Genomic DNA, 22,331 nt, shown 5'->3' with positions numbered 1-22,331 from the left:
GATCTATGTTCAAGCTTTGTGGTCAGAGTGAATTTTTGCCTAAACCTATGGTTGAGCTGTAAATCGTTGCACTGTGTGGGCAACGATGCTTTCATCCAGTAGCTGGTCTTAGTTCACCTCTTCCTGCCAGTATCCTCTAATTCTGCAATTCTAGTTCTTAATTCTGAAGCCAAGCAAGGAAGCGTGTGCTTTGCGTGGGGAGCTTGCAAACTCTTCTAAATCCTGGCTCGCTATGCAGAAAGAGCAGAGGTTCCCAAAGTGGCTTTCTCTGCTTCTACTCCTGTCCTGAGGCCAGGGCTGCCTCCCTGCACCTCCTTCTTCAGCAGTATCATCTTCTGCTCCCAGCAGCCCTGTAGCCATGCTTTCTCCTCTCCTGGCTACCCAAAGACCCCATTTCTCTCTCGGGGGTGGGTGGGGTGTATTCATCTCAGGGTTGTGACGACTGCAAAAAGTCCCCAGCAGTGACAAGTACAGGGAGCTGGAGTCAGAGGTGAGCACCAGTATTGTAAAGTAGAAGAGGAAGCGCCTTGAAAAGGTGTGCCAAAAGAGAGATGATCTTGCAGTAAGACCAGTTAGCTGCTTGTGCTTTGCACTGTGTTAACGTGCTGCACTGACACTGCGAGTTAAAGCAGGTTTTCATGGTAGAGAATGTCTGTGGTACAGAGTTTCTGGAATATCTTACGGATATTAAAGACTTGTTCGTGAAGGATCTTTGGACCTTGACGTAGTTCAGTGGAATGCTGGAGTTTGGTATAGGCCTTATAATTGATCCATATATAAAGCTCACTATTTACGTGGCATGGCAAGATGAGGGAAAAGGTGAAAGGAAGAATGTGCTGCTTCTCATGGCTGGGGTGACAAACGTCCTTCTGCAGGTCAGGATTAGGGTATCGTTGGTGTGGTTTCAATTGAAACTTACTGGTTTAGTGAGTGGAGTGTGTACTCTGACTGTATTTACTGTATTATATAGCCCCTTTATGGCACCTGAGTGGGGCATATCTCTTCTGCACTTCCTTAAAAACACCCAGGGTTTCTGTGCCGCATCCCACATGCGTTGAACACTTCATCGGTACCCCCAGGACCTTATGATGAAGCCTTTCAGCAACATGATGTGCGCAGGGCTGGTTCGTGTCGGAGTGTGCAATGGGAGCCGTAGTTCCAGGCTGGGCTGGGGGGTCGTTGGGCTTGGTGGTGACGTGGGAGCTTTGCAGGGCTGTGGCCGTGTGTGGAGCTGAGGTGCTTGGAGGAGAGGGCTTCAGGTTATGTCTTCCTACGGTCTTCTGGGATCCTTCTTAAAAGTACTGCTCTAACGGGCTAGCTTGTGCTACCTGACACCCTAGCCGTGTCGAACGAAGTCCCTAGAAAACCAGTGGACTGAAAGGATTGTATCAAAAGTGACTTTCACCCGAGATGCTGCCTCTGAAATCCATTGGCAGTTTAAAATTAACCGAATGCTCTAGGTAGCTTAAATGAATCTTAATGACTTTCTGCCACTTTTATTAGAAGAGTCTATTTACAACCTTGTTGCCTTAGTGCAGCCTGGATTGCAAATAGGTTTTTTTTTATCAACAAAGATGATTTTGCGGCATGGCTGTAGTCTCCCTAAAGATTGGTCTGGTCAATCCAGAGAGAACTGGATTTGTATAAACCAAAGCAGGGCGGCCCAAAGTAGCTATATCCTAAAACTGACCTAATCAATAAAGCTTTGAATTACGATGTCATCTTCCACCAGGGAGCACTGCGAAGCCTCCCTGCCCTTTTGCATCCTGTAAGAGAGGACTGAGCCATCCCATTGTTAGGGAGGAAAAACTGAATACAGACTAAGACCTAAAATTTAACTAAGAATGTAGATTTACCCTGGATTTTGGACGTAAATGAACACCAACTAAAAATGGTTGTTTTTTTTTTATTGTGATACTTACTGTAAAAGAAAGATTAGAAACCATTCCAGTCTGTTTTTGAGGATTTGACTGACACTTTCTAAGTGACCTTTCTGCTTATATGTGTGTTGTGCAGCAGTGGAAGGGGAGGGGAGAGGGAAAGCTACTTTGTGAGGCATGATGAAAGCCTAGAAAAGAAGGCACAAAGCAGGACAATATTGATGCAACTCTCCACGTTTTAATCGACTTGATTTTTAAAAAAAATTTTTTTTCCCTCCCAATGCACCCACTTCTCAGCAATGTGAGAGGAAAAGGAATAAAATTGATTTCCATAGTCACGTAGGTATTTCTAGTGTGATGGAGAGAAAAGGTAATGCAGGCTGCTTGCCCCCCTCGGGTGTAGATGGGAGGAAGTGTCTTAGCTCACAGCATGGCTAGGTCATGGCTCTGAAAATGATTACTGATATGATTTTTTTTTTTTTTTTCAGAGTAATGCTAACACTTTCTTGGAGCTGCTGTCAGGTGTCTGTATGGAAAAGCCTGCTGTTTCTGGGGGTCGTGTTTTGCCCATGTGATGGCTGTATTGCTCTGCATTTGCTTCCACATCCCAGCAAGTGGAAATTAAATTCTTGGACATGACTATTTCCTCTTCAAAGGTGGAGGGAAGTGTTAGGAAGAAGAAAAAAATTGTGAGAGAACAGAGTATTTATACCACAATACCTAGTAAACATCCCCTTGTGATACAGGTAGCTAATTCATGTCTAAAACTTGGCCTGACTTCAGTCCTTGTCTAAGCCACAAGTGTTACTTCTGAGTAGATGTTTATTTGCCATGTCCTGTGGTCTGGTGGCCGTTCGGACAGCCGGGGTTTCCAGGGTTTCCTACACGGTGAGGCACCTGAGCAAAAAATGCTTCTGCTCTGAAAGCAAGCAGTGGCACGTCTGAACTCCATGAAACAGCAATGCCCGCTCAACTATCTTGACTTAAAATGTCTACACCTACTGATTTTATTTTTGAAAAAAATACTTTGTTTTCCCTTCTTTTCCAGTTCCCAGCCCTGTCACTCTTTAGGAGTGACCAGTGCTTTGCCTTTGCTGACTGTCAGCTTCTTAATACAAGATCCCAGTATCTGCAGTTGTAAAGATGTGAAGTGGGATGTGGACAGTCACTCCGGATTGTGAGGGAAAGGCACTGGTGCTAATCCCATAAAGCCACAGCGGGACCCTCCCGTGCATAGAAACCTGATCTTAACTCTTAGATCCTCCTTGCTGTTGCTGTGATATTTACATATAATTCCTGCTTATTAAAACAAAGGGGGTTAGATTTAGTCAGATTTAAGGGAAACTGTGTGAACTAGCCTTATAAATATTTATCCCTGCATCAGCATCTCACTCTGGGATACTTGAGAAAAGATGGCAAATGACTGTCTTTTTGATGCTGTATGATATACAGCAAATGCAATTCCAAGCCTCCCTTAAGCCTCTGTGGCGTGCTTAAATATCTTCCACTTGCATGGTTGAAAGCCAAAATAAGTCTTGTGCCTAGGAGTAGTGGATTTGGGAGATGTGCGAAATGCCTGTTCCCAGCTACTTCCGTTGATGCAAATAGTGGAGGCCAAACTGTCGCGTGTGGGGAGGAGAACTGGAGAGAGAAAACTGGCTGAATAAGATAATAATGCTTGCAGTTATGTATAATCAGAGTTTGTTTCCTGTAAATACTCCCAGAGGTTTTACATAGTGAGAGCAAATGCAAACATAGCTTTGAATATGCTGGTGGGTACAGCTCAATGCTTACAATCCATGAGCTAAAAAAAAAAAATAAAAAAATAAAAAAAATAAAAATTGAGGTTTTGGGGTTGTTTTCCCCAAACCTCCAGAGATGCTTGCTACTGAGGAATTGTTAATGCCAAGCTGCAGAATGATAGGGTTGCACCTTACAGTACTGACTTCAGTTAATTGTGTTGGGGTAACCATATGTAGATGATTCTCTTCCATGTTCTTCTGGAAGAAGTTCTCCATTCCTTGTACCCTTCAAAACCTGACAGCCAGTGAAACCTTGAGATTTTGATCTACAGCTCATAGATTGTGGCAAAGTGGGTAAAAATATTCAAGACATGAGAGTCAAAGTGTTTTTCTGCTATTTGTCCTCCAGGGTGAGACTAGAGAGCAAAACTGCCAGCGCTGCTCTCTGCAGGGTGTTGGCCATGTTCCTCTCTGTTGTCGGGTTCTGGTTTGTTTGTAGCGTTAGGACATAGTTGGATCCTTGTATCAACAGAGGTAAATACATGGGTTAGACTTTTTCAAAAGATATTTTGACACGTGAGGTTTGCAGTGGGTTGTTTTGGGGGTTTTTTGTTTGTTTTTTTTGTTTGTTTGTTTTTTAAAGACATTGTGGCTCTGAAGGTTACAGTTGGTGTGCAGCTTGTTGGTATTCTCACTTTGGGTAAGGTCCTTATAAGAAAGAGAGGGAACAACGCATCTATGTTAAGCTTATTTTTCTTTAGCACAGTCCTAGATCTGGAGAGGAGTCTTTAGAGAGGTCAGCTAGTCAATGAAAAGCTGGAGTATAGTTGTGTTTTTTGACAGCAGTTTGGTGACAGTGGTGGGGAAACTCCGTATGCTCCCCAGTCTGTCTGTTGACTCATTGGTTTTTTTCCTTTTAGCAATTTTGACTTGGTGTTTTTCTTCTTTCCCCAGTGCCCTCATACCACGCCCTCCCTGCCACTCCACCCAGTAATGTTTTCCTAAATCTTCTTCTTTGCTTTTTAGACCTTTCTGTTTCTTCTGTAAGTTGTGGGCATGGAGAACAGACTCTTCCTTGTTTCTTTGCAGCAGGCTTTCAAATATATTAAAGATATTATCATGACCCTTACTTTCTCTTCTTTTGGATGAGCTCCAGTTTATTCTGTTTTTTCTTTTTTCCTCCCAGATGTCATTTTTTTCTAATTCTGTGATGTTCCTATTGCTTTTGCTTGGATTCTTTCCAGTTGATCTTTTCTGAAATTTGCTGAAGATTGGATACAGCGTTGTGCTGGAAGCTTTATCAGCCACAAGTAGAACAGAACCATTGCTTCACAATTCTCACATATGTTCCTCTATATGTTCCTGTATGGTATTTGCCTCTTTGTCAACAAAAAATTTTCCAGTTTCTAAAACTTTCTTTGAATTCAGTCTTCCAGCAAGCTGGCAGCTTTAAGTTAGCAACTTCCCCAGGTTTAATGAGTGTCATTTTCTCCTTCATTATCTAGATCATAGAATCATAGAATGGTTTGGGTTGGAAGGGACCTTAAAGATCATCTAGCCCCAACTAGATGGGCAGGGACACGTTCCACTAGACCAGGTTGCTCAAAGCCCCATCCAACCTGGCCTTAAACACTTCCAGGGAGGGGGCTTCCACAACTTCTGTGAACAACTTGTTCCAGTGTCTCAACACCCTCACAGGAATTTCTTGGTTAATATCTAATCTAAATCTACCCTCTTTCAGGTTAAAACCATTCCCCCTCGTCCTATCACTACCTGCCCTTTTAAAAAGTCCCTCTCCAGCTTTCCTGTAGGCCCCCTTCAGGTACTGGAAGACTGCTATAAGGTCTCCTTGGAGCCTTCTCTTCTCCAGGCTGAAGAGCCCCAACTCTCTCAGCCTGTCCTCATAGGACAGGTGCTCCAGCCCTCTGATCGTCTTCGTGGCCCTCCTCTGGACTCGCTCTAACAGCTCCATGTCCTTCTTATGTTGGGGGCCCCAGATCATTAGTATTAGAATAATGTGGGACCAGGGCAGATCTCTCAGAGGTTATTCAGTATGTCAGGCTGTTTTGTGGGTTTTTCCATTTTTTCGACTCCAAGCAAATGGTAAGTCAGTGCAGTTGTCTGGTTGCTTTAAATCTGCCATTAGATGACTGTTTGCTTTGGTAACTGTATGACAAAGTTTTCTTAACTTTTCATAAGAATGCAGTTTGAATCTTTTGACATGGTTTTGCTAATGTCAAGATTCAGTATCTACTGCTTCTTTGTTCGTAAAATATATTATTCTGCTTTAGTAGGAAGTTGAGTTGGTTTGACCTGGCTTATCCATGAACAATCAGTTTTTGTTGAGTTTCATCTCTTATTTTCTTCTTGGTGCTAGCAGATGGGTTTAACGGCAATCCACATGCAAATAAACAACAGCTATCATTCTTCAGGTTTTTTCCACTCCTTTCTCCTCCCACTTCCTTAGGATGTCACTGTTTGCCATTCTCCAGCCTCTGTTACCTTGTTATTCCTCTCTCAACTCTCAAAAATAACTGCTAATGGTTTCAAGCTTTAAGAAAAACCCAAACTGTTCAACATGTTCATGACCAAATGTCACGAAAACCAACTAATTTGAAAGTTGATTCATCTAAGTAGTGTCTGATCTGTGCTTTCCTCTTACCCCCTGCCCCCACCGTCCTATCATCACTAGTATTTTTTTTTTTTGTTCTTTTGGCCTTGTTACATGTAGCTTTCCTGAGAAAGTGATGAGTGGACTGACCTTTCCCTTAATCATTATTTTATTGCTGTGGAATTATAGAATGAGTTTTTGATATTTTTGATGTATCTTGCTTCACCTTCACTTATTTTGATACTGCAATAATTGTCTTCAGGCTATTGCTCTTTTAGCGGAATGCAGATGAATGGACTTTGCTTGACCTCTTTAGCTAGTAAGGGAGAAGAACTAACTGTTGTTTGCTTTTGGTCATGTATGGGTAATAGCAAAACTTAAACATCTTGGGTCTGAGAATTAACTGGAAGCCAGGTAAGAACTGGAGAGAGAACAAAGAGTCAGTGGCAGTAAGCTCTCTTCAAATACAAAGGCAAGTTCTTTCATCCAGAATCAACCCATTGAAATGGTTAATAAGCAAATGCCACAAGGTTGAATCTTTACCTCAGCTGGTTTTGTCAGGTTTGGGTTTGAGAACACCATTTCGTTGGTGCTTCTGATCAGCTCAGCCATAATTCAGAAGCCTTGTAAGGTTTTATATGTGGTGCTTCTGCTGCTGTCTGAGACTGGAATAGTTTAAAATAGAAAGTATTGAAATATGCCAATGAACCCCAAATGGCTAGATAATCATATGATAAACTAGAGGCTTAGAGGCTTGGTCCTGTGTCACCACCAGATCTAGAAGCATGTTGGATAAGGAGATGTTTACAGAGCAGAGACAGCGAACAATGCTAATACTGTTAACAAAATAAGAACCCTTCTGAAAAGGAACGTACAGTTTCAAGAACAGATGGTCTAGTGGTAATAGAGACTAACAAATTTTTGTTGGCTGGCAGCCGTCTTTCAGGTTAGGATCTTGTCTTGAAAGCTCTTTCATAGAGTTGACTTCCCTTCTGCAAAGTAGTTGATAAAAAGGCAGAGTGAATTCCTCATGGGAACTTGTCTTCCTGGTTTAACAAAAACGAGCTTACGGTGAAAGCGCAAGGTAAGCAGCAGTAAGCTCAGAGAGGCAGGTAGTCTTTGTTGGAGCAACCTGTGGCTATTCCAGATTTTGTTCTGCTCTCTGCACTCCAGAATTAGCATGCTGCAGGATGGTTGTCACCCCTTTGATGGAAGGTGGGAAGACTGACTTGGAAACATGCACAAGTCTTGCTGTGATCACCTCTCATTTCTTCTGCAGAAGCAGCATATTGTTTGTTAGACAGAGTTTACATAATCCTCCTTCTGTGTGTGTGTAAACGTATTTAACACAGGCCTTTTGTTTCTTGACTAGCTGAAATTTATCCATAGTGTATGTGCAGTGTGGAAGGGGACGGAAGAGGGATGAGTTACAGGATGCATTTTGGATTTCTCCCTCTCCTGCAGTGCCCCAGAACTTGTATGGACTCATAACAAGAAAAACGGAGGTGAACTAATCCCATTTTTATCTTCTATCCGTGCCCTACCCTGCTAAGAGCAAACTGACTGTCTCTTTCTTTAATCAGTGGTATCGCAACCCTCACTCTTTCCTTGCTGGGTTGATTCTCCTCTTGCACAGTATCTGGTAGAGAGGCTTTAAATGCAGAATTAGTGTATGAGCCTGTGCCATTTTTGGCTGGCTGTTAGTGTTTAAAGTCTTTAAAGCCACCCACTAAAGACAATGCAGAAGAGCAAAAGTCGGCCTGGATATGTGGCGTGTATGTTCTTGTTTAATATCGGAATTCCTGGTATGGCCAGGGACTCATGCCAGCTTTGGCAGTACAGGGCACTGTTCAGATACTTAAGTACTGTACTAAAAATAACGGGACTATTTTAGACTGGGACCCAATTAGGGAGAGAATAACTTGTTGCTCTGCAATCAGTAATCTGAAGTAGGAGGCAGGCTGCAATGCGCAAGTAAGCTTGGCTGTTTTGCTTGAGGAGTTGCCAGTTTTGATGCTCCTTCCTCACTGTGCTCCTTAGATGCTTTCCCAGACGTTAAAAAAAAAATTTAAAAATCCTCCTCTTAAGGCAGACTTTGTCTGCTTTAGTTCAGATTTTAATATTGCAGTGTTTAATAGCATTACAGCTCCTAATCCTCCAGAAGGCAGGGAAATTCCTAGAAGGCAGGGAGCGGGAGACGAGCGATACTGCATGGTACCTTCCCTGTCACAGCGAACAAGCTTTGTCCTCCCTGCGGAAGGGCAGCGAGGGTGAATCTGGGCAGCCAAGGAGCCGAGGGGCTGGTTTGAAGATGGTCACACTTCCCCTGGGTTGCCTAATGGGGATGGAGAAAAAGGGAGTACGGTTCCTGAAATGTGCTGCTGCTGCTTGCTTTCCTGTGTCAAAGAAGTACAGTGCAAATAACTTGCACATTTAAGCACCTGAAACAAAGCATTAATTTACACTTCAGTGGTTTCTCTCTAATGGTTTTATTTTTGGTGATGCTGCTTGCTGCCACCTTCTATTAGATTGCTCAGGTTTCAGTGAAACAAGTTAGAGGAATCTGAATTTCTCTGTGCGCAGGGCATGTGGGGCTGTGGGGAAGGAGCAAGCATGCTCCAGCACCTGAATCCTCTGGTCTTTGGAGGGCTTTCAAGTGATGAGCTGCATTTGGTCCCAGTTCTCTGCTGCTCATCAGGACAGAGTTGTGTTATATAGCTTTATGCAAATGCTGCGTTGGATAGACTTGTGCTGATGCTTGAGATGAAAGCTAAATGCACGTAAAACTTCTATTTTTGTAGATGTCTTTCTAGCATGCTATTTTGAGAACATGAAAAAGCCAGAATCTTTTTGGTGTTGTGACTCTCATGCTATTTTGAAAGTAGCTTTTTGTCTTATTCAAAATAAAAAACTGATAAAAGAGGAATTCAAGGCCTTGTTCAGCTGTGATCGCTTTGCAGCTTTCAGTAGGGGTTGAACTTACATTGTGATTTCAGGAGGACTTTATCAGATTTGTGCAGGAAGCTTCATGTTCTTTAAGATCTTAGATTTTGGTTTGCTATTGTCCCGGCCTGAAATGCAAAGAAAGAGACTTCCTAGGTACCCATTACCAAAATGGCACCTTTTGTATTCAGTGCTGAAACATATCGCATCCTGGATATCGTAAATTCCTGTGGAAATAGTGGGAGAGGCACCCTGGTGAAGCAGTTCATGTTTTATGTTGTAGAGAGCCAGCATATTTAGGCATGTGCTTGTCAACTCACAAGCTACATGGATTCTACCTTCTGCATAGCAGCCTGGAGGACTTGCTGTTAAAAGTAAATGTTACAGGGAGGATGCCTAGCAACTGTAGTTTTTAGGTCTGTGCCAAATTGTTAAAGGTGCAAATCTGTTAAATTGATGCAGTATTTTCTGGAGGATGCCGAGTGGCGGTGCTGAGGCTGTGCTTATGGACCTCTCTGTGATGTGGCTGTCCCTCCAGCTCTTCTTCACCATCCCAGTTAGGTTAATGTCTAGTGCCCACAATTCACAGCCAGGAATACAAATTAAAAAAAAAAAAATTCATGATGTTAATTTGAATTGCAAACTTAGTTCATGTGAAAGGCCTACACTAGTGAGCCTAGTTGAGGGGCAAGTAGCCCTCTGTCCTGCTCTCCTGAGTCGGGACGTGACCTGGAGCAGAGGGACATGGGGCTGGCAGCTGGGAATAGCGATGTCTTGAATGCGGAGCTGGTGGCTCAGAAACCCACCTTCTGCCGGTGCCTGCACCTGGGGACTCCTGGGTGACCTCAGAATCCTTTCCGGCTGTCGGTGTCTCTGTTTGAAAATGGAGTTGGTTCAGGGCTCCGTCTGGGAAAAAGGGCAATAATCTGTATAAGAGCTGTCCATAGTTATGGCTGTTCCTCTCAATAAGCGTAGCTGTAGTGGATCAGACCACAGGTTAACCAGGAACAGTTCTGTGTGTCTCTGGGCCATTGGTAGCAGTTGCTTAGGTAGAAAGCCTGCAAGGAGTTTTCCTCGGCTTTTAGGCCCTGCTGCTTCATGGTGAGCTGTGCTGCAGTTCTCTGGAGTGTGCATCTGCATTATTATAGTCACTATCCCTTGATGAGCTTTCTCCAGTACTTAGCCTAAATTATTACTTTAATACCTCAATAGATCCAATCACCCCATAGAAATGTTTTTTGTGTTTCCTTTCCACTTCAGATCTCTAACCTACCCCTTTCCTTTGAGGGGGCGTGGTCATTCTCGGGCACTTTGTGCATGTCCTCTATAACTGACTAGGTGTCTGTCCTCTTCTCCCTCAGCTGTCTTTCCTCTTTTCCATGCTGAGTGATCCAGGTCTGTTAGTTTCTACTTTAGGAATTCTTCTCTGTGCTCTTTCTAATTCTGTTTTACCCTTTCAGTGTCATAACAGCCCACAGTTTTCAAGAAGTGGGTGTGCTCTGGGTTTAATGACTTGTCATGATTCTGCTTTGCTTGCGGCAATTCCTTGATTCTTAATACTGTATTTCCTTGTGAGGTATCGTCTGCCTGTGTTTTTTTTTTTTCTTTTCCTCTAAGACAATCCTTTCAAACAAGACTTGAGACTCCTGACACTTACTTCAGCGGAACACACAGGCAGGGTTATTTTTCTTTTTGCACGTTGGCTTGAGTTTGTGGAAATTAAATCAGTGTTGCCCTTTTGGTTGCCCATTTGCTCGTGATCATGAGATCGTTCCACTGTGCTTTACGTGAAGCTCCAGCTCCGAAGACTGAACGCGTCATACTGCGTGCAAACTTCATGTCACCTCCCTGTTTGTCAGGTTTCAGAGAGCTTATGGATACGTTGAAAAGAATGGCTGCTGCAGTCATTCTTGAGACTCCTTGTATGGAAAAAATGCTCTGTGTTTTCCCACCCTTAATTCTTATCCTTCAGCTGGGTTTTAAGGGGGGAACCACTCCTGCAAACTACAGCAGCTCAGGTCCTTTTAAGAGTCCCTAGTTACGGATAATGTCCAAATGTGTCTTTGTCCATACAGTATCATAAACCTTGGGTAAGTTTGAGTCATAACTTCTGCAAAAGCTGTACTGACTCTTCCTCATGCCATCTTATTTATTATCCGTGTCCATGTTACCTAGTTTTAACTAATTCTTTCAGTAGAGAAGTCACTTCCTGATTTTTCAGTTCCCTGAATTTACCTTGCACTTGCTTGTGAAAACTGATTTGACTTCCATCTTTCATGCTATGTCCAAATCAATTTAAGTGTGACAGGGTATATATGGCAATTAACAGTTTGGCAGTTTGATGTTTTCCTTCAGAAATCTTGGTTGAATTCTTTCCATTCTAGCAGCTTATTACAGTCTTTTTATGCTGCTCTTAAAAATGTCGTCTATCAACAGTTGCTTAGTGTGCGTATATATATAAAAAAATACGGTGCGTGGTGAACTTTTGGAGATTGACTTTGTTTTGTTTTGTTTTTTTTTAATGAACAAACATAACATCTTTTAAGGAACTAAACCAAAAGTGGTCCTTAAGTTTTCTTCCTGTCAAGAAAGCTTGCAGGTGTTTGCAGCTAAGGTGAGTTTTGGGGTAAGAGGGAGGAAAGACTTGATTTAATGTATTTTGCATTAGAACTGATAGTAGATGCCATTCCAGTCTGGTCTCTGGGTTCAGCCTTATGTCCAAGTTCACTCTGGGCACTTGTTTGAAGGTAACTGTAAACATGAAACTGATCTTCACTATCCTGACTTCTGGGGCTTTTGCCTTAGGTGATAAGGAGTGCCTGTTGCAGCATCAGTACATCCTGTGTTTCACTTCTGAACTTCAGTGTCCCTCCTCTGTGTTGCCTGTTCTCAAGTTACTGGGACACCAAGTTAACATCTTCCAGTACACTTGGCAGAACAAAGTCAGAGGAATGTCCTCCTTGGTTAGAAAATGTAGCTTCCAAGTTCTGCAGCAAAAAGATGAATACAAAATTTCCACGCCTAAGCACAAAGTCTCAGGCAAACCTCCCACTAGCAAAGGAAAAGACCTGGGAAGCTCTCATGTATCTTTTGCAATATTCCTAGCACATCATGAAATGCTGCTTTCTTGTCCAGTCTGGGAACTTGTTTATGAAACCTAATACTGCCCTGTGAAACTCAACACTTTGCTGCTTAATACTACAGTCTGAGCGATACTCAATGAGGTGGACAGGGTGCTCTGTATCAGCTGTTTCAGGCATCGTGAAGTCTAAATATGGCGCTTCCTTAGCTGGCACTTGGAAGCTTCACCCACTCCAAGGGAGGGGAAAGAAATCTTGGTGTCACGGCGCAATCCTGTAGCACATGTATCCTCCAAAAGAAAAAAAAACAAAACAGCTGAGTCATTTGTTCGTTCTTTTTCTTCCATGCTGCCAGCCAATCGCAATACCCTTGTATTTCACACAGGAGGGAGAAGGCAGACAATACTGTCTTTTATTACTCATACCCTGCAGGACACTATCTTCACAAAATACGGGTGGCGTCTGTCTGTCTCCATGGGAAAGATTAACAACAATTAAGGTCAATAATTAAGGTTGTGAAAACCTTTGTATAACTGCAACATCTGCTCTCATACTAGAATAAATAAAATAAAGCTGGAGCTCTAATTGCCAACAGAGTACTTGCTCATATCTGTGTTGTAATTGTGGGCTTGTGAAATTCATACTGTTAACCGGTCCCTCGCCATCCAATGCGAATGACCAGCGGTCGGTGCAAGTAGTGGTTTGGCCAAGAGCTACATGCTGAAACGGAGGTTGCAGGATGGGAAGTGGGAATCTGTATAAAATATGGGGCACTGTGAACCTGGCCATGGCAGTGGTGGTCAGGTGGCTCCCAAGGTGGACATGGGATGTAGTCAGCCCTTCACCTCAGGCATGGCAGTTGACCCCCCGAACTTCCCAGTCTGTTTCAATGTCAAATAAAACTGGTTTTCCTAAACTGCCATTGACTCTAACTGTTTTTACTCTGGCTCTGAGACAGAATAGGGTTGTTGAGGGATAATTTACTGTGTCTCAACTGACTGTTGTTTTTTTCCATAAGCTCCTTAAATTTGATGTCAGGAGAGCACCTGAGTGTTCAGAGATGGACATTTTTGGAAGTAGGCGTTGAGGCAGCACTGGAAATAACTGACTTATAATGCATGTGGACCTTTTGCTAATATATCAGGAAAAATTTACAAATTAAAGAGAATGTCCTGAACTTCACTTCAGGAGCATTCATTCAGATAAAGCCATTTTTGGTATAAAGGAATATTCTCCTATGAATGGAATATAATATTTTGAGTTGAAAGGGACCTACAATGATCATCTATTCCAACTGCCTGATCACTCAGGGCTGACCAACGTTTAAAGCATGGTATTAAGGGCATTGTCCAAATGCCTCTTAAACACTGACAGGCTTGGGGCAGCAACTACCTCTCTAGGAAGCCTGTTCCAGCATTTGACCACTTCTTGGTAAAGGAAATGTTTCCTAATATGTAGTCCCTCTGATGCAGCTTTGAACCATTCTCATGCATCCTGTCACAGGATACCAGGGAGAAGGTTTCCAGTAAGTAGGAATCACATATTTACTTAATTTTGTCTGACTATACAGGGCGATTTCTTAACTTCGCTGATCACTTGCTCTGCAGACGTGTTGTACCTTCCTTCCAGAAAATGAAAACTTCAGTGCTGCTCAAGTGCTGGGAGCTGGAGCCTGGTCCCTCTTGGTACATGTGGTGTCTACAGAGGGGACGGTTTGTGCTCTGACTTGGTGCAAAAGTGGGGTGATTCTGCTCTTTCTCCGGCCTTTCTTTGCCTTTAAAAACATATCTCATGAGGCATTAAACCTTAAAAGGCTTAACCTGCTAGACAGAGGTCTGTATCAAGAGACTGTTAGGGATCTGTCATCAAAGTCTGGTAGGAAACAGCCATATCTTTCTATCCCTCAGACCATGGAAGAAATTCAAGTGTGTTGTTCCTTGGTTTGCTCAAGATTTCTACTTCCCCATCTGTTGGCAGTGGTTTTCTGCTACCCTACATTTCTTTACTTTAGCTGCAAGGTCTTTTCTGGCCAGTGCTGCTACTTGCAGTTGTAGGAAAAATTACATCCATGTTATTCCTGCTGCTTGCTTTGCTGTTCTGAGTGTCCCCATGGAGACTGACCAGAGTGCCATATTGGGCAATGTGCTGTTGCAGGAACAGAGTGAGGGTATGCCTGTAGTTTAGGAGACAGCGCTGGGAAGGCTTACAACTGGGAGCGTCTCTGGGAACCATGGCAGTGTTCCCCCACCATGGAGAAGAGCACTTCTTCCCTGTGAAGTAGCCTTCTCAAACCTGGCTCTTGAGAGGCATCCAGCTTCAATAAACTTCTGGTTCTGTCTTGTGTTTTGGAGGGAAGCTTTCTGGTTTTGTATAATGAAGAGGTTCTCATTTAGTTAAAGGAGTCCTCATGAAAATTCTGCTGCTTATTTTAGGCTATTGACTTATATGACTTACCGGACTAGAAAAGATGCATAGGCAAAGATGTTGCAGAAAACAAAGTGATGGTTTCCAAGACATAGTGTGATTTACCTAAGACCAACAATGCCATAAAGAGAATAGAGTATCAGACATCAGTTGCAAAATGTGTGTTACTGCTGCCCATTTGAAGCGGGGGGACCATTACAAGCTCTGAGATCCGTAAGCATCAGAGCCTTGGGTGAGGGAAATATCTGCCCACTTCCAATGACAGAAAGTAGCATGAAAGCCTGTGGTAAGTATTTGTATAAAGCAGGCAGTTGCATGAAGCCATCTCTTCATGCAGAACGGAGTTTTAATAAAGTAGTACTGCTAATTAGTGGGGCTGAAGTGAAAACTGAGACTTTCTGATGCATCTGTCAAATTGATTGTATTAATGATGAGTGAGTGCTTTTATAAATCAAAATACCCAGGAACAAAAAAGAAACTTCTGAATTGTTATTTCATCAATTAAGAGTAGCAATTGGAAATTTCAAATTTCTGATATTGAGAGGCTTTTGCAAGAGAGCTTATATACTGCTTTTTTGGTAAATCTTCTGTTCTATTACACTGCAGTGTATTTTTGAGGGGGGGGGAGAAAGTCTTTGAAGAGCAAAGCATGAATAGAATCTCTGCCTCAAACAGCAAATGAAATTCAGAAAAGAGAACTGAGATTTTTTTTTTTTATTTTTATTTTTTGTGAGGTGGAGCATTCACAACACTGAATTCTGCCATGTTGGCTGAAGGGGTTATCTTTTGCATTCTGTACTGCTGCTAAAGAAGCTCTTCATCTGCTTACTGAGTTCACATAGATGTACGTAAGTGCGTGTGTATAATATATGTGTATGTACACACACAGAGTGTATATTTTAAAACCTAAAAGTTGGTGGGAGAAGCTGAAGCTTTGTCAGGATTGACTTCTGCAGTACAGAGACTAAGAGTTTGGGGGTACTGTGGGGCTGGTCCAGCATGATTGTCAGTCTTGTCCAGAGGTGCTGAGAGTTTGAAGTTACAGTGCTGTACATTTCTCTAGTTGTTTTTGAGTGTGTAGATTGTGGATGTCTACATTTGAGCCAGTTTTCTAATTCCCATTGTAGTCAGTGGAGAGAACCAGGTCCTCCAGTGATGGAGTTAGGCTCACTGAATCTTGTAGGTTGGAAGGGGCCTCTTGAGATCATCTAGTCCAAACCCCAGCTTTCTCTGACCTCTTTTAGATAGCTGCCTTGGAATGAGATGAATTGCATGTAAGGGGTGCCTGTTTCTCCTCACTGACTGATGTGACAGTGCAGAGGCGTACATTTCCCCTGTACCCTGTAATAGAGTTGTAGTCAGTTCCACACACAGCCTCGATGTTGGTTTGTTTCTGTGGGCAACATACTGCAGGCCTATAAAACGGTGTTGTGTATGAGGACGCTTACGTGCTGTCTTCTCCCTCCTTTCTACTGCTGCCAATACCAGCTGGACAGCCTTGGGGGTGGGAGAATGCAGATGGGACCTGTGTGTGGGTTCCAGGCTTGGAGTACAGGTGTTTTGTAGGTTAAAATACATAAGAATATATGAAAGGCACTTTGGCTGCATCTGGAGCCTACACCCTTTAAGAACAAATGTTCCCCTGCAGCTGCTCTGTAGTCTGAAGGTTAACTAGGGATGTTTCTCATTTAATGCATATCTAGTTAACCTTCGGTGCTGGTGATGTTCACTGTTTCATGCCTCTGTTAAATAGTCTTAGAAGGCCTGGAACAACAGATTTCTTTTATGGAACCCTGAAAGAACAGGGAAGTAGCTCTTCATGTAGGTGGCTTGGCAAAATATTCTAGTCAAGTATTTGGCCTGCTACCCAGCCTTCGATATGTAATCTTTGGGTGCTGCCAAAATACCATTCTAATTAAGTTGACATAGTCTGTGAAGCCTGGGTGGTATTACTTCAGTTTTCTCTCTTGTGCTTTCCAACATTGTTTTGAAAGGGTTGATGGAAGCTGTGGCACTTGCAACCTCACCAGAGTTTTCATTAAGCTGGGATTTCGGTCACCTTGTGACCTTCAGGACCAAAGGAAGGAATATTCTCTTTCTTCCTCTCTCTGCAGGTGCAAGTTAATAGCAATAAATAAATGTACACTAATGTACATGGAACATGTGATCAGCTGGCCAGACTTCAGCTTTCTGTTGAACATTAACACATTAACTCTTCTACAAAATATTAACCTATTCTCTAAGTTTATTTTCTGTTTTGTTTACACTTAGTTGGAAAAGCTATGCCCTGTTTGTCCCAGGGTGGTATATTTGCAAGTAGGTCAACGTACTTGCTTTTGAGATGTCAGCTTGAAACTGTTTTTCAAGGGCTAAAAAGCATAAGGGGGTAAGAAAGACTTTTGTGTTTATCTCCTTTTAAATTATTTATTTATTTGACATTTCCAGACTGTATTCAAGAATAGAGCACCAGTAACATTTTTTTTTTGTCCAGAAAGCCAAACAGGCACTGCTGCAGCACTGATTGCCTGCTACTAACTGTAAGCCACCCATGGATTTGGAGCTTGCATGTTGCATAATACCAGCAAATGCATCTGAGATTACAAAATGGTATCTTTGCTCTAAGAAGAAATTGATGGTTTTTGTTAATAAGGCAGTGTTAAAATACACATGAGGTATCTATGACATCAGTATCTTAAAACTGCAAGTAGTTTTTTGCAATTGAGTATACTCTGGCACTGCTGATGCTTCATTGCATAGGAGTTGAGCAAGTGCAGTCTCCAAATTGTGTAGTCCAAGCTGGATTGGCACAATTTGTATGTTCCAGTCCATCGAAGATGTGTGTATTGTTTTAGTTTTCTTTGGGTTATCCTCTGCAGTTCTTGTACTTCTTTACTATATCCCTCTTGAATAAGACGAGATTTTCTGTTTGTCTCGAGAGCAACGCAGTATTTGCTGTAATCCCCTCCTTGCACTCTTTGCAGCTAGAAGCAGAGTTGGCTGTCATCTGCTTGCTTGGGATTGATGTAGTCCAGGGCTCGCTTACATGGTTATGTTACTCGTGGCTTTAATGAGTTATCGCTTACCAGCTATACTATGGTGACTCCTATCCTGCTGTGCATGAGAGGTAAAATGGGTTTGCTTGTTTATTTTACCTTCTTACTACTATTACTTACTTACTCCTTCGCTGCATTTCGCCTGATTTGTGGTGTCTTTATCTTAATTGTTTGAACAGTTGAATTCTTTAGAATAAACCACGTTTGGGAATGTGTCACTGCAAAATTCTTTGGAGGGTGAATTAACGTACTGTTGATATTGGGGAATGTGTCTCTGCTCACAGCATGTAATTTTTTTTCAGAGGCTAAGCAGAAAGGCTTTCTTTTGAGTGCTCTAACTGTGCAAACAAGAGGTATCTTGAGAATAAGCTGTGCACTTAAGTGTACCTGTTACGGTATCTCATCTTAGTGAGTAGCATGCTGTTTGAATTGAAATGTCTTAACTTGCCCTCCAGCTTCAACCGTTTATATGGTATTAGACAATGTAAATAAACTAGTGCTTATTCCCTAACATAAATTATAGATAACCGTGAAAGCCTCTGTCAGTTGATTTGCTTTAAAAACATGAACATTGCTGTCTAAATAAAAGCTTTTGATAATCCGAGTTAATAACTCTTCAAAAAAATCTTGTAGTAAGAGAACAGCAGGTGACACATGTACACTTACGGTGTTAACTCTCAGTATTAAGTCTTGTAAATCATCAAAATGGAAAACCTGTCTAATGTCCTTGCTCCACAGTGATGATTTTTTAAACCCAGGAAAAGGATTTTTGACCCACCTGAAAACTTTGGAGGTCAGGAGAGACCTTGGGAGGAATGAGGATGGTATTGATAGATATCTGCCTATAGCTTTCTATGCACGAGTGTGGGGTTTAGTTTTGAGGTCAATCTTATGGTCAACGCTCTGTAGCCAGTACTGTGTTACAAAAACTAGCAGGTTTGGTGAGAAGCTTTACTGAACCCCCTGCATAAATCTTACTGAGAAGGAAACTTCCTTGTAAAAAGCATCCAAGCAAAGAAAAATAGGTTGTGAATAACTAATGATTGATGAATGGATCATTTGGATGAAACAGACTTAAAATGTTTGAAAAACTGATCACTGGGTCATGTGATAAAAGATTGCCTTTTGTTCTGTTTCTTGTTTTATATATGTCTTTTGCATTAGTCGGAAGGGGAGGAAAGGCTTCTGCATGCTCCAGAAGATTCTCCTCCAAAATGGAGTGTTGCAGAGAAATGAGGGAACAGAGTATAGGTTGTGTAGGTTGCTACTCTCTGATTTGATAGTCTCTCTGTCACACTTGCCTATATATGTTTCAATTATTTGCTTTCCGAACTTTTGTTGTCAGGAGGCTGTAAAAGTTAAAGCTGTGTGAAGCATCCTACCATCTTGTCACCTCAGTAAAGGGAAGTTCAGTGAGTTGGATAAATCTCTCCAGGCTAAGCACGTAGATTAAGCTGCGGTTTCAGCCAGAATCTGTAATGATCTGACTTTCTTCAGCAAAACTGTATTGTACAGAGGCTGATGAACTTGCTCTATTCATATAGGAGTTAGGAAGAAAAACGTATTGTGTGTAGTTTAGTCTTCTGGGTTGGGGGTCTAGAGCTTTCAAATCCCACCTCTGTGCAGGAGGAAGGGCCATTCACACCAGTGGCAGGTTGAAAGCGTAGAGACTTCTTAGTGTGTTGAATGCAAAAAGCAATGCTTGGTAAGTATTGCAACAAAAGCAGACTAGTTGAGTCGGTACCCCAAGAGGAAAGTAAATGCCTTGTAGAGAACACAACTTTATATTTTATTTGGAGACTTAGCCAAATGTTTATCTTCTGTGAGATGCCTGGAAAGCAGTAATTCTCATGGACGTGCAGTAGGAAAGGTTTGCCAGCTCCTAATAGCAGTAAACAAAGAAAATGAAAGTTCACAGGTTGCCTTGGCCAATGTAATGGTTTGCTGCTACTGGAAAGGGGTGATCCTGTTCCCTTCCCCTCTTGCTCATGCTCATGCCATTCACATTGTACCAGCTGAGCTGCTTGTCAGATCTAAGTTCAATACACTTGCTTCCTTAGGAGAAAACTAATCCAGCAAGACAAATGAGTTAATTAACACAACAGAAAATTACTTTTTTTCTTTGTTTGTTTGTTTTTTGTTTTTTTTTTTTTTCAAGCTGAACTCATTAAGGACCATACATGGCACAAAAGGGGGAGAAGGAGGGAGTGCCATGATGTTGCTGGGAGGAAGTGAAGGAAGAAAGCAGAGCAAGGGCTGATGAAGAGAGTGGGATGTCTGTCTTGTTCTTGGCAGTAACAAGCTATTAAATAATCTTAACTGTTGTATAATTTCACTCTCTGTCTTCAGGTTGGATAATAAAAGCTTAAAATAACAGAAATAAATAATTATTTAGACGACTTCCCAAAATTACAAAATTTTGGATTCTAGACTAGATTTGGGTTGGAGTGGGAGAGGAAAGAAAATGGCAACACAGAGGATAGAGGCAGTATTTTTCAGTTTTCTGGAAGTGAAGAATGTAGTGAGGAAGTATATATACAAAATTAGAGACCATTAGTCACGGCATTTTCAGCTGAAGTTGTCCTTGGGCTGCCTCACTATGCATCTCTTGTCCCAGTTGTGCATCTATGGGCCTGCCCTACTTCTGCATATGGCTTGCTGATGGGATTGTGCACTGTATGCTACATAGTTCTTTATTTCAGTTTCTGTCTAATTAACATTTCGTTTAGACTTGGATACAGTCTGTTTAGTTGTCAAAGTTCCTGCTTCAAAGCTATGGATTTAACTATTGAGTCAGATGAGGATTTTGAGTGATCAGGGGAGATAGTGAAACTGCAGAGTTTCAAAAATATTTCCAAACTTCATTATAAGTTTATTTTTTAAACTGGAATACTTCCTTCAGGGTCAAGGGGTAAAATGCTTAACTGGATGGGCAAGGTGCAAAGTAACTGTTTTTCTCCAAGGACTTTTTATACTTGTTGTCAGTGAAGCTGCCCTGTCAGGAGGTGAGCATGAATTCACAGGCTATGAGTCTTGAGGAGCCTTTTCAGAATTTTAGGCAGCTTCAGGAAACCAAAAAATGCTGAACTGTATATATTTTATTTAATTTTATTTGGCAAGTCTTAAAGTGGGATGGCATCAGCTCTTCTGTGCTGCTTCTGAAGTATGTATCTGTTTTGGCTTTCAAAAGCCTGAATTGCTGTTGCCAAGATTCTTCACTTTCTGGCAAAATTACAATGGCAAATGGCTTCCTTTACAAGGTGTAATATTTAGACTAACAGCTTTGCAATTAAGAATGGCAAAGAGAATTACATTCCCTTTTTTTTATAAGACCAGATTTTTTAGTATAGAATCGTGGGAGTATTTGGACGTAACTGAAGTGCTTTTGATTGATTTATATTTTGAACAGTGCTTTTCATTTTAGTGTGCAACACTCAGTTGATATTTCAACTAGAACAATGCTTTGTTTTCAAAGGTATATTCAAAGTATTGCTCTAGTCAGGCAGTTGCTCTATGTCATAGACTTGCAAATGCCTTTTTGGGTACGTATGTGTGCACATGGCAACTTGTGCAAGGGAAATGGAAAGAAATTGGGAAATCTGCAAGTATTCTTAAATATTATCTGATATTAGTCTCAGTAGGTTATCAGAATGTCAATGATAATATTGAAATTCTTTGAATCCTTTGCCGTTGGAGTATTTGGGGAGGTGTTTTGGAGCATCAGGCAAAATAACTCATTTGAAGGAGAGTTGCCCAAGTGTTGGTTTTCAGTTTGAGAAAACTGGAGACTTTGGGTGTGGGGAGAGGCATTCAGAGCTGGGGAGAGAAGCAAGCATGTGTTTGAAGTGGAAAATAAAAGGATGAATCCAGTCCTCTGTTGTTCCTTGCACAGGAAACTGCCAGTACTAGTTTGAAGTTAGTCTTTTGGTCTGCAAGCTTGCAGTAATGAACCTTTGAGTTCTGCTGACCAATGATCACCTTGGGGGTGGAGGGCATCCTCAGTCTTGTAAATTGACAGAGTCTATACCTGAAACCACCACCAAAAGAGGGGAAATTGCTTTAGAAGTCCTTATACGTACTGATTGCTAAAGCTATAATGGAATCTGGTGGCAAACGCATGTGCTGCCAAGGGTGCTTTAGGATCTAGTCTCCTTATCATAGAATCATTTAGGTTAGAAAAGACCCTTAAGATCATCGAGTCCTTGGTCCAGCCAGGTATGAGATCTGGCAGCACTTCCTTTCCAGCCCATGTGTTCAGGCTTCCTTCTTGTGAGAAGTTGTGTGGATCTTGTCCTTGCATGGAAAAGCACATCTGGGTCCCACATTTTAAATGCAGCTGAGGACACTGTTAGCTGTCAGATCTTTCAAATACAGAAGATTCGCTGGCATGCCTCATGCTGCTGAAATCCAAATCTTATTTCCATTGTAACTATGGCAATAGGAGTACACTAGTAAGAAAGTGTGTTTGTGTCCTCATGCCCTGTGTTGGTGTAGAGGATTGCTAGATGCATCCATTTAACTACCTTATCTTGAAGCCATCTGAAGAGATCTTTAAGATTGCTCTTTGTGTGGACCAACAAGAGAGGGTCTTCTTTTCC

At 42.0% G+C, this 22,331-nt stretch overlaps 1 protein-coding gene across 3 annotated transcripts in view; it reads left to right on the top strand.

The window, feature by feature from the left end:
- Positions 1 to 22,331, top strand: part of GRB10 (growth factor receptor bound protein 10) — a 150,962-nt gene that overhangs the window by 10,579 nt on the left and 118,052 nt on the right. Inside the window, exon 1 of one of the 3 annotated variants that reach the window (XM_068396890.1) lies at positions 15,458 to 15,524. The exons of the other annotated variants lie outside the window; for them this stretch is intronic. The gene's annotated coding sequence lies outside the window, so the exon portion shown is untranslated. Of the gene's footprint in view, positions 1 to 15,457; positions 15,525 to 22,331 lie in introns of those variants that run through there. 3 annotated transcript variants of the gene reach the window in all.

The sequence above is a fragment of the Nyctibius grandis genome, chromosome 3 (genome assembly GCF_013368605.1).
Source record: "Nyctibius grandis isolate bNycGra1 chromosome 3, bNycGra1.pri, whole genome shotgun sequence".
In the NCBI taxonomy this organism is placed as follows: domain Eukaryota; kingdom Metazoa; phylum Chordata; class Aves; order Nyctibiiformes; family Nyctibiidae; genus Nyctibius; species Nyctibius grandis.
The sequence above is the reverse complement of the archived record's forward strand: the minus strand, read 5'-3'. Positions and strand labels throughout refer to the sequence as shown.